Source organism: Salmo salar, chromosome 26 (genome assembly GCF_965601325.2).
Source record: "Salmo salar chromosome 26, fSalSal1, whole genome shotgun sequence".
Lineage (NCBI taxonomy): Eukaryota > Metazoa > Chordata > Actinopteri > Salmoniformes > Salmonidae > Salmo > Salmo salar.
Genome location: NC_138316.1, coordinates 5,999,831 through 6,013,065, shown reverse-complemented (window position 1 = coordinate 6,013,065; position 13,235 = coordinate 5,999,831). Strand labels below are relative to the sequence as shown.

The following is a 13,235-nucleotide window of genomic DNA, read 5'->3' as shown; positions in this document are numbered from 1 at the left end:
AGCTTTTTTGAACAAAACTACATTCGTTATGGACCTGTGATACCTGGAAGTGACATCTGATGAAGAGAATCAAAGGTAATGGATTATTTACATAGTATTTTCGATTTTAGATCTCCCCAACATGACGTCTAGTCTGTATCGCAACGCGTATTTTTCTGGGCACAGTGCTCAGATTATTGCAAAGTGTGATTTCCCAGTAAGGTTATTTTTAAATCTGGCAAGTTGATTGCGTTCAAAAGATGTAAATCTATAATTCTTTAAATGACAATATAATATTTTACCAATGTTTTCTAATTTTAATTATTTAATTTGTGACGCTGACTTGACTGCCGGTTATTGGAGGGAAACGATTTCCTCAACATCAATGCCATAGTAAAACGCTGTTTTTGTATATAAATATCAACTTGATAGAACTAAAAATGCATGCATTGTCTAACATAATGTCCTAGGAGTGTCATCTGATGGAGATTGTAAAAGGTTAGTGCATCATTTTAGCTGGTTTTATGGTTTTGGTGACCCTGTCTTTGACTTGACAAAACATTACACACAACTCTTGTAAATGTACTGTCCTAACATACTCTAAATTTATGCTTTCGCCGTAAAACCTTTTTGAAATCGTAAAACGTGGTTAGATTAAGGAGATGTTTATCTTTCAAATGGTGTAACATAGTTGTATTTTTGAAAAATTTGAATTTTGACATTTATTTGGATTCAAATTTGCCGCTCTTGAAATGCACCTGCTGTTGATGGAGTGCACCACGGGTGGCACGCTAGCGTCCCACCTAGCCCCAAGAGGTTAATTAAAAAGCAGGTCACTAGGTGTAGGCAAAACCTTAAGCGAATAGGTAAACTGTGATGTGACTAAAGCATTAATCAGGTTGATTTTTCCACAAATAGACAGGTATTTTCCATTCCATGGTTGCAAGATCTTATCTATTTTTGCTAACTTTCTATGAACATTTATTGGAGTGAGATCATTTCCTTCTTTCGGGATTAGCAAAAGTATCTAGATCCTCTTTGAGGCTGTGGAGGGATTCTAATTTTGGTTTTAAATGAAAGCACGAATCATCAGCGTACAATGACACCTTTGTTTTTAAGCCCGGATTTCTAATCCCTTAATATTATTGTTGGATCTAATTTTAACAGCTAACATTTCGATGGCAATAAAAAATAGATATGCCAATAGTGGACAACCTTGTTTAACTCCTCCTGTCAGTTTAAAACTTTCTGAGATGTAGCCATTATCTACTATTTTACACCTAGGGTTACTATACATGACTTTAACCCAGAGATTATCCAAAATTGAAATATTCAAGGCATTTATACACAGTGGGGGGAAAAGTATTTGATCCCCTGCTGATTTTGTACGTTTGCCCACTTACAAATAAATGACCAGTCTATAATTTTAATGGTAGGTTTATATGAACAGTGAGAGACAGAATAACAACAAAAAATCCAGAAAAACGCATGTCAAAAATTTTAGAAAATGATTTGCATTTTAATGAGGGAAATAAGTATTTGACCCCTCTGCAAAACATGACTTAGGACTTGGTGGCAAAACCCTTGTTGGCAATCACAGAGGTCAGACATTTCTTGTAGTTGGCCACCAGGTTTGCACACATCTCAGGAGGGATTTTGTCCCACTCCTCATTTTACATTTTACATTTTAGTCATTTAGCAGATCTTCTCCAAGTCATTAAGGTTTCGAGGCTGACGTTTGGCAACTGGAACAATCAGCTCCCTCCACAGATTTTCTATGGGATTAAGGTCTGGAGACTGGCTAGGCCACTCCAGGACCTTAATATGCTTCTTCTTGAGCCACTCCTTTATTGCCTTGGCCGTGTGTTTAGGGTCATTGTCATGCTGGAATACCCATCCACGACCCATTTTCAATGCCCTGGCTGAGGGAAGGAGGTTCTCACCCAAGATCTGACGATACATGGCCCCGTCCATCGTCCCTTTGATGCGGTGAAGTTGTCCTGTCCCCTTAGCAGAAAAACACCCCCAAAGCATAATGTTTCCACCTCCATGTTTGACGGTGGAGATGGTGTTCTTGGGGTCATAGGCAGCATTCCTCCTCCTCCAAACACGGCGAGTTGAGTTGATGCCAAAGAGCTCCATTTTGGTCTCATCTGACCACAACAATTTCACCAGTTGTCCTCTGAATCATTCAGATGTTCATTGGCAAACTTCAGACGGGCATGTATATGTATTCTTGAGCAGGGGGACCTTGCGGGCGCTGCATGATTTCAGTCCTTCACGGTGTAGTGTGTTACCAATTGTTTTCTTGGTGACTATGGTCCCAGGTGCCTTGAGATCATTGACAAGATCCTCCCGTGTAGTTCTGGGCTGATTCCTCACCGTTCTCATTGCAACTCCACAAGGTGAGATCTTGCATGGAGCCCCAGGCCGAGGGATATTGACAGTTCTTTTGTGTTTCTTCCATTTGCGAATAATCGCACCAAATGTTGTCACCTTCTCACCAAGCTGCTTGGCGATGGTCTTGTAGCCCATTCCAGCCTTGTGTAGGTCTACAATCTTGTCCCTGACATCCTTGGAGAGCTCTTTGGTCTTGGCCATGGTGGAGAGTTTGGAATCTGATTGATTGATTGCTTCTGTGGACAGGTGTCTTTTATACAGGTAACAAGCAGAGATTAGGAGCACTCCCTTTAAGAGAGCTTTCTCACAAAAAGCAAATCAATTCATAACATTTTTGACATGCGTTTCTCTCGATATTTTTGTTGTTATTCTGTTTCTCACTGTTCAAATAAACCTACCATTAAAATTATAGACTGTTCATTTCTTTGTCAGTGGGCAAACATACAAAATCAGCGGGGGATCAAATAATTTTTTCCCCCACTGTATAAACTCCAGTCATACTTTATCAAAAGCCTTCTCAAAATTAGCTATGAAAACCAGTCCTGGTTTCCAAGATATTTCATAGAATTCTATTGTTCCCAGTACTTGTCTTATATTATCTCCAATATATCATCCATGTAAAAAAAACTGTCTGATGAGGATGAATAATATCTGACAATACCTATTTAATTCTATGCGCCAAGCATTTAGCTAGAATTTTCGCATCACAACACTGAAGTGTTAGATGCCTCCAATTGTTCTGGATCTTTATATATACCACTTGGATCCTGTTTCAGTAATCATGAAATCAGACCTTCTTGTTACATGTCAGATAATCTACCATTTATATAGGAGTGGTTAAAACATGCTAATAATGCCATTCAGCCCTGGAGTTTTTCCAAGCTTAAAGGTTTTAATTGCATCAAAAAGTTCCTCCTCTGTAATTTGGCCTTCATATGAGTCTTTCTGTACAGATGTTAATTTTACATTATTAATTGGGAAAAAATCCATACAATTATCTTAGGTTAGTGGAGATGGAGGAGCCTGAAATGAAAACATATTCTAATGTACTTTACTTCCTCTTTCACAATAGTATTCGGTGAATTGTGTGACTCCATAATTTGTTACATGTTTCAATAAAATAAAAATTGGTTAGCATTTCTATTTTGAAGATTAATTCGGTGCATTTTCCCCCATATTCTATCCAGTTCGCTTTATTTTTATAATATGGATCTTTCTTGAGTAAGTTCCTCCATTTCTTTTTGTTTTTCCTCTAACTTATTCTGTGCCTCTATGGTACAGTTTTTATTGCTATCTAATTGTACTGTTAGTCCTGCAATTTCCTTTGTTAACTTTTTAGTGACAGGGGGCAGTATTCGGAAATCAGCTGGGCTAGACAATCTGGACCCTCTCTTTCTAAAATTATCCACCAAAATTGTTGCAAGCCCTACAATTAGCCTATTCAACCTCTCTTTCATATTGTCTGAGATCCCCAAAGATTGGAAAGCTGCCACGGTCATCCCCCTCTTCAAAGGGGGGGGACACTCTAGACCTAAACTGTTATAGGTCTATATCCATCCTGACCTGCCTTTGTAAAATCTTTGAAAGCCAAGTTAACCTCTATGGGCTAGGTGGGACGCTTGCATTCGTCCCACCTACGTAACAGCCACTTGCAGCCTGTGGCGCGATTTTCAAAACCTTAAAAATCCTATTACTTCAATTTCTCAAACATATGACTATTTTACAGCTATTTAAAGACAAGACTCTCGTTAACCTGTTAGGGCTAGGGGGCAGCATTGACACGGCTGGATAAAAAACATACCCGATTTAATCTGGTTACCACTCCTACTCAGTAACTAGAATATGCATATACTTATTACATATGGATAGAAAACACCCTAAATTTTCTAAAACTGTTTGAATGGTGTCTGTGAGTATAACAGAACTCAAATGGCAGGTCAAAACCTGAGAGATTCCTTTACAGGAAGTGGCCTGTCTGACCATTTGTTGAACTTATTTTCCATCTCTATCATTTACTAAGGATCTCTGCTCTAACGTGACACTTCCCACGTCTTCCATAGGCTCTCAGAGCCCGGGGAAAAACAGAATGTCGTCATTCCAGCCCCAGGCTGAAACACATTATCGCCTTTCTCAAGTGGCCCATCAAGAGACACTAGCTTATGCGCGTGACCCCGACCGCCCCCGCCTTTGGGATTTTTTCCTCTGTTTGCCGAAAAGGAGATTCCCTGTCGGAATATTATCGCTTTTCTACGAGAAAAATGTCGTAAAAATAGATTTTAAACAGCGGTTGACATGCTTCGACGTACGGTAATGGAATACTTAGAATTTTATTGTCACGAATTGCGCCAAGCGCGTGACACTTCTTTACTATTTCGGATAGTGTCTGGAACGCACGAACAAAACGCCGCTATTCGGATATAACGATGGATTATTTTGGACCAAACCAACATTTGTTATTGAAGTAGCTGTCCTGGGTGTGTATTCTGACGAAGACAACAAAAGGTAATGACATTTTTATAATAGTAAATATGATTATGGTGAGTGCTAAACTTGCCGGGTGTCTAAATAGCGAGCCCGTGATGCCTGGGCTATGTACTTAGAATATTGCAAAATGTGCTTTCACCAAAAAGCTATTTTAAAATCGGACATATCGAGTGCATAGAGGAGGTCTGTATCTATAATTCTTAAAATAATTGTTATGCTTTTTGTGAACGTTTATCGTGAGTAATTTAGTAAAATGTTAGTGAATTCCCCGGAAGTTTGCGGGGGGTATGCTAGTTCTGAACGTCACATGCTAATGTAAAAAGCTGGTTTTTGATATAAATATGAACTTGATTGAACAAAACATGCATGTATTGTATAACATAATGTCCTAGGGTTGTCATCTGATGAAGATCATCAAAGGTGAGTGCTGCATTTAGCTGACATAATGTAATGTTTTGCTTTCGTTGTAAAGCCTTTTTGAAATCGGACAGTGTGGTTAGATTAACGAGAGTCTTATCTTTAAATGGCTGTAAAATAGTCATATGTTTGAGAAATTGAAGTAATAGGATTTTTAAGGTTTTGAAAATCGCGCCACAGGATAGCCGTGGCTGTTACGTAGGTGGGACGAATTCGTCCCGCCTAGCCTAGAGAGGTTAATCTAACCACACTGTCCGATTTCAAAAAGGCTTTACAACGAAAGCAAAACATTAGATTATGTCAGCAGAGTACCAAGCCAGAAATAATCAGACACCCATTTTTCAAGCCAGCATATAATGTCACCAAAACCCAGAAGACAGCTAAATGCAGCACTCACCTTTGATGATCTTCATCAGATGACAACCCTAGGACATTATGTTATACAATACATGCATGTTTTGTTCAATCAAGTTCATATTTATATCAAAAACCAGCTTTTTACATTAGCATGTGACGTTCAGAACTAGCATAACCCCCGCAAACTTCCGGGGAATTCGCTAACATTTTATTAAATTACTCACGATAAACGTTCACAAAAAGCATAACAATTATTTTAAGAATTATAGATACAGACCTCCTCTATGCACTCGATATGTCCGATTTTAAAATAGCTTTTTGGTGAAAGCACATTTTGCAATATTCTAAGTACATAGCCCAGGCATCACGGGCTCGCTATTTAGACACCCGGCAAGTTTAGCACTCACCATAATCATATTTACTATTATAAAAGTTTGATTACCTTTTGTTGTCTTCGTCAGAATGCACACCCAGGACTGCTACTTCAATAACAAATGTTGGTTTGGTCCAAAATAATCCATCGTTATATCCGAATAGCGGCGTTTTGTTCGTGCGTTCCAGACACTATCCGAAATGGTAAAGAAGTGCCGCTACGACATGTAGAATAAAGAATCATGTTGACTTGGCGCAATTCGTGACAATAAAATTCTAAATATTCCATTACCGTACTTCGAAGCATGTCAACCGCTGTTTAAAATCAATTTTTACGCCATTTTTCTCGTAGAAAAGCTATAATATTCTGACAGGGAATCTCCTTTTCGGCAAACAGAGGAAAAAATCACAAAGGCGGGGGCGGTCGGGTCACGCGCATAAGCCCAGAGTCCCTTGATCGGCCACTTGAGAAAGGCGATAATGTGTTTCAGCCTGGGGCTGGAATGACGACATTCTGTTTTTTCCCGGGCTCTGAGCGCCTATGGACGACGTGGGAAGTGTCACGTTAGAGCAGAGATCCTTAGTAAAAGATAGAGATGGAAAAGAAGTTCAAGAAATGGTCAGACAGGCCACTTCCTGTAAAGGAATCTCTCAGGTTTTGACCTGCCATTTGAGTTCTGTTATACTCACAGACACCATTCAAACAGTTTTAGAAACTTTAGGGTGTTTTCTATCCATATGTAATAAGTATATGCATATTCTAGTTACTGGGTAGGAGTGGTAACCAGATTAAATCGGGTATGTTTTTTATCCAGCCGTGTCAATACTGCCCCCTAGCCCTAACAGGTTAATAAACAGATCACCAACCATTTCAAATCCCACCATACCTTCTCCACTATGCAATCTGGTTTCCAAGCTGGTCATGGGTGCACCTCAGCCACGCTCAAGGTCCTAAACGATTTCATAACCGCCATCGATAAAAGACAGTACTATGCAGCCGTCTTCATCGACCTGGCCAAGACTTTCGACTCTGTCAATCACCGCATTCTTATCGGCAGACTCAAGAGCCTTGGCTTCTCAAATGACTGCCTCGCCTGGTTCACCAGCTACTTCTCAGATAGAGTTCAGTATGTCAAATCGGAGGGCATGTTGTCCGGAACTCTGGCAGTCTCCATGGGGGACCACAGGGTTGAATTCTCGGGCCGACTCTTTTCTCTGTATATATATCAATGATGTCGTGCTTGCTGCTCGTGATTCTCTGATCCACCTCTACTTAGACGGCACCATTCTGTATACATCTAGCCCTTCTTTGGACACTGTGCTAACAAACCTCCAAACGAGCTTCAACGCCATACAACACTCCTTCCGTGGCCTTCAACTGCTTTTAAATGCTTCTAAAACTAAGTGCATGCTCTTTAACCTGTTAGGGCTAGGGGGCAGTATTGACACGGCTGGATAAAAATCGTACCCGATTTAATCTGGTTACTACTCCTGCCCAGTAACTAGAATATACATTTAATTATTGGCTTTGAATAGAAAACACCCTAAAGTTTCTAAAACTGTTTGAATGGTGTCTGTGAGTATAACAGAACTCATATGGCAGGCCAAAACCTGAGAAGATTCTATACAGGAAGTGCCCTGTCTGACAATTTGTTCTCCTTCTAGGGCATCTCTATCCATTACAGAGGATCTCTGCTGTTACGTGACACTTCCTACGGCTCCCATGGGCTCTCAGAAGGCGGCAAAAAGCTGAATCGTGGCTTTGCAGGCTCTGGCTGAAAAAAAGTAGCGCGTTTGGGTAGTGGCTGGTTACAGTACTGTGAGACTCAGGCGCGTGCCCGCGTCGACCGAATGCTTTGTTTTCTTTCCTCTGTTTACCTAAACGCAGATTCCCGCTCGGAATATTATCGCTTTTTTACGAGAAAAATGGCATAAAAATGAATTTTAAACAGCGGTTGACATGCTTCGAAGTACGGTAATGGAAAATTTAGAATTTTTTTGTCACGAATTGCGCCATGCTCGTGACCCTTATTTACACTTCGGATAGTGTCTTGAACGCACGAACAAAACGCCGCTATTTGGATATAACGATGGATTATTTTGGACCAAACCAACATTTGTTATTGAAGTAGCAGTCCTGGGAGTGCATTCTGACGAAGAACATCAAAGGTAATCAAACTTTTGTAATAGTAAATCGGAGTTTGGTCAGGGCTAAACTTGGTGGGTGTCTAAATAGCTAGCCGTGATGGCTGGGCTATCTACTCAGAATATTGCAAAATGTGCTTTCACCGAAAAGCTATTTTAAAATCGGACACCTCGATTGCACAAAGGAGTTCTGTATCTATAATTCTTAAAATAATTGTTATGTTTTTTGTGAACGTTTATCGTGAGTAATTTAGTAAATTCACCGGAGGTTTGCGGGGGGTATGCTAGTTCTGAACGTCACATGCTAATGTAAAAAGCTGTTTTTTTATATAAATATGAACTAGATTGAACAAAACATGCATGTATTGTATAACATAATGTCCTAGGTGTGTCATCTGATGAAGATCATCAAAGGTTAGTGCTGCATTTAGCTGTCTTCTGGGTTTTTGTGACATTATATGCTAGCTTGAAAAATGGGTGTCTGATTATTTCTGGCTTGGTACTCTGCTGACATAATCTAATGTTTTGCTTTCGTTGTAAAGCCTTTTTGAAATCGGACAGTGTGGTTAGATTAACGAGAGTCTTGTCTTTAAAATGGTGTAAAATAGTCATATGTTTGAGAAATTGAAGTAATAGCATTTCTAAGGTATTTGAAAATCGCGCCACGGGATTACACTGGCTGTTGCGTAGGTGGGACGATTTCGTCCCGCCTAGCCCAGAGAGGTTAACTGATTGTTGCCCGCACCCTCCCACCCGACTAGCATCACTACTCTGGATGGTTCTGACTTAGAATATGTGGACAACTACAAATACCTAGGTGTCTGGTTAGACTGTAAACTCTCCTTCCAGACTCACATTAAGCATCTCCAATCCAAAATGAAATCTAGAATTGGCTTCCTATTTCGCAACAAAGCCTCCTTCACTCATGCTGCCAAACATACCCTCGTAAAACTGACTATCCTACCAATCCTTGACTTCGGCGATGTCATTTACAAAATAGCCCCCAACACTCTACTCAGCAAACGGGATGTAGTCTATCACAGTGCCATCCGTTTTGTCACCAAAGCCCCATATACCACCCACCACTGCGACCTATATGCTCTCTTTGGCTGGCCCTCAATACATATCCGTCGCCAAACCCACCGGCTCCAGGTCATCTATCTATAGGTACAAGGTCGTCAAGGTTCTCATTAGCAGCTTTGAGAATTTCCTTGTATATTATGCTCTCCCATCAGGGGGCTTTGGCTTTGCAGGACCATCCCTGACAAGCAGGCTCAGAATCTTGAGGGGGCGGTGCTGCTCTAGAAGGTCTCTGACCACATTTTGTCTGCATACAGGCCGCTTACAGGAGGCCCATAAAACAGATAGGGACTTCTCCTTACTATCTGGGTCATTCAGGTGGGTGTCTAGGGTATAGGGCTGTGGACCGTTCCATCAATATAGGACCATAAATAAATAAATGAGATGTACATATAAATTATTTTTAGAAATGTAGTTCCCCATGATAGGACAATTGTCACGCCCTGACCTGAGAGAGACGGTTTATTTCTCTATGTGGTTAGGTCAGGGTGTGGGGTGGGCATTCTATGGTTTATATGTCTATGTTTTGGCCAGGTATGGTTTCCAATCAGAGGCAGCTGCCTATCGTTGTCGCTGATTGGGAACCATACTTAGGCAGCCCTTTTCCCCCCTTGTGTTGTGGGATCTTATTTTTGTACTGCTCGGTATAGCCTGCAAGACATGGCGGTCGTTTATCATTGTTTATTATTTTGTTTAAGTGTTCTGATTTAAAATAAATATAAGGATGAACACTTATCACGCTTCACCTTGGTCTACTCCTTTGGACAACCGTTACAAGAAATAAATTAGATGTATCATTTATTTTAAAACACTGTTCCACCATGATAGGACAATAAACAAATAAATAAGATGTACTATAATTCATTATAAAATGTATATCCCTCATCTGCACAACATTGAAAGCTTTCTCACAACCCCTGCTCACAGAAATACATTGGTTCTGGGATATGCAACCATTTCCTTTCTAACTCAACACCACACTTTCCCAAACACCAAAAAACACACACCACTGTGTTTTTATCTCCACCATGTTGAATTAGTGCTTTTGTGTTCCAATTAGTTATATGTGAAGATAGATAGAAAAGCTATATTTTGCTGTTGTATTATTACAATCCATAACAGTGTGTTTCATTATTTGCCTCCTCTATGAGAACTTTGTCATTTTTAGAATAGCCATGGAGTAGTCTTTTTGTCTCTGAACAACTGGTTATCAATATACAGTTTATCGACCATGAGAGCTACGCGTTTCCCTTTCAATCTATTTTCCTTGAAAATTGGATACAGAACTTTACGTCGTTCTGCAATTTCCTTTGGGAACTGGTCATTCATGCCTATTTTCGTGCCAGCAAGTCCTTTACGCAGGCTTTTAACCATTATTTTATCTTTAAAGAAAGCAAATTTGGCAACGATTGGGCGTTCATACCTCTGCCCTCTCTGTCTGAAGCGGTGTACACGTTCGAGTAGGATTTTGTCGATAGCTTCGCATGGGATCTGAAGAGCTGTAAGGAGGTACTCTCTAACTACAGACTCAGGAACTTCTCCTTCTTTCTCTTGGATACTTGTAAGTACCAGATTCTCTCTCATGGATCTAATCTGTATGTCAAGTAAGGCTTCTCTCAGAACGATGTTCTCCTTTTTAAGTAAATTAACTTCGGTTTCAATCTTATTGACTGTCCCTTTTAGATTGTTTGTGTCTTTCTCCAATGTCGCAGCTTATTCGTCACTCACTTGAGGCTTGCCTTCAACTCTTTTATATCCTTACTGACTAGTTCAAGTATACCCAGTTTGTAATTTATTGATTTTAACAGATCGGTTTCGACCTTTACCATTCCCGGTGGTGAAAATATTACATTTTCTGTGTCTGTAGAAGAGTCACGTTTTCGTTTTGAAATAGGTTCCCCTGTCTTACTCTCCGTCATGGTTGGGTGTTGCTTGTTTTTGTAATATTTGTCAATACATTTCTCTAGTCTTATGATTTGTCTTGTGTTGTGATCCAGATTGAAGGTTATTACCCACCAGATTGTGTACTGCTAATATTTAGTCTAACTTACCGATATTGAATATTATATTTTTATCTTGAGGTTATCTATATAACTGTTCAGTTCGCCAAACACTTTTAGACTTTTACTCAAATAGTATTTTACTGGATGACTTTCACTTTTACTTGAGTCATTTTCTATTAAGGTATCTTTACTTTTACTCAAGTATGACAATTTTGTATTTTTTCCGCCACTGGATGTGGCTGGGGGTTATAGCATTTCTTTCACATGACCTATCTATTTAGACAAGTGTGTCTGGGTAAGAATCATATAATATTTATTAAATATTTGTATCTGGACACTTTCTGTTTAGCTGAAATTTTTCAAATTCCAATTGGCTATACTTAAACTCTTTAGCATTATCCTCAACTCTTCCCCAATATTTGGAACCAAGGTCTGATCACCCCAATCCACAAAAGTGGAGACAAATTCGAACACAATAACTACTGTGGGATATGCGGCAGCGTATCCTGGTGGTTAGAGCATTGGACTAGTAACCGAAAGGTTCCAAGTTCAAATCCCTGAACTGACAAGGTACAAATCTGTCATTCTGCCCCTGAACAATGCAGTTAACCCACTGTTCCTAGGCTGTCATTGAAAATAAGAATTTGTTCTTAACTCACTTGCCTAGTTAAATAAAGGTAAAACATTTTTTTTTAAATGCATCAACAGCAACCTTGGGAAAATCCTCTGCATTATAATTAACAGCACCCTCCTACATTTCCTCAGTGAAAACAATGTTCTGAACAAATGTCAGACCACATATTCACCCTGCATGCCCTTATTGACAAACAAACCATTTCAAAAATGCTTTAGACTGAATTTGGCACGAGGGTCTACTATATAAATTGATGGAAAGCGGTGTTGGGGGGAAAATATACAACATTATAAGATCCATGTACGCAAACAACAAGTCTGCAGTTACAATTTGTAAAAAAATAATAATAATAAGATTTCTATCCTCAGGGCCGGGGAAGAGACATGGATGCAGCTTGAGCCCCACCCTCTTCAACATTTATATCAATGAATTGGCTAGGGCACTAGAACAGTCTGCAGCACCCGGCCTCACCTTACTAGACTCTGAAGTTAAATGTTTACTGTTTGCAGATTGTCTGGTGCGTCTGTCCCCAACCAAGGAGGGCCTACAGCATTACCTAAATCTTCTGCACAGATTCTGTCAGACCTGGGCCCAGACAGTTAATCTCAGTAAAACAAAAATAACGGTGTTCCAAAAAATACACATTCCACCTAAACAATGGTGCCCCCGCTAATTATAAAAATCCAGAAAAGAGTGATTCAATTCTACAGCCACCTAAAAATAAGTGATTCTCAAACCTTCCATAACAAAGCCCACCTACAGAGAGATGAACCTGGAGAAGAGTCCCATCTGCCAGCTGATACGGGACTCTACTCACAAACACAAACTGACCCCACAGAGCCCCAGAAAAGCAACCCAATTAGACCTAAACAAATCATGAGAAAACAAAAAGATAAATACTTGGCTCATTGGAAAGCATCAATAAAAAACAGAGCAAACTGGAATTAATATTTGGCCCTAAATTGAGTACACAGCAGCAGAATACCTGACCACTGTGACTGACCCAAAATTAAGGAAAGCTTTGACTACTGTATGTACAGACTCTGTGAGCATGGCCTTGCTATCGAGAGGGGCCGCCATTGGCAGACCTGGCTCTCAAGAGTAGACAGGCTATGTGCCCACTGCCCGCAAAATGAGGTGGAAACCAAGCTGCACTGCCTAACATCCTGCCAACTCTGACTATATCAGAGACATACTGTATATTTCCCTCGGATGACACAGAACCATAACGAATTTGAAAACAAATCCAATCTTGATAAACTCCCATATCTATTAGGTGAAATAACAGTGTGCCACCACAGCAGCATGATTTGTGACCTGTTTCCACAAGAAAAGGGCAACCAGTGGAGCACAAACACCATTGT

At 40.0% G+C, this 13,235-nt stretch overlaps 1 protein-coding gene across 1 annotated transcript in view; it reads right to left on the bottom strand.

The window, feature by feature from the left end:
* The window catches only part of LOC106587057 (protein kinase C-binding protein NELL1), a 510,579-nt gene that overhangs the window by 365,521 nt on the left and 131,823 nt on the right, over nucleotides 1-13,235 (bottom strand). The gene's annotated exons all lie outside the window — the stretch shown is intronic.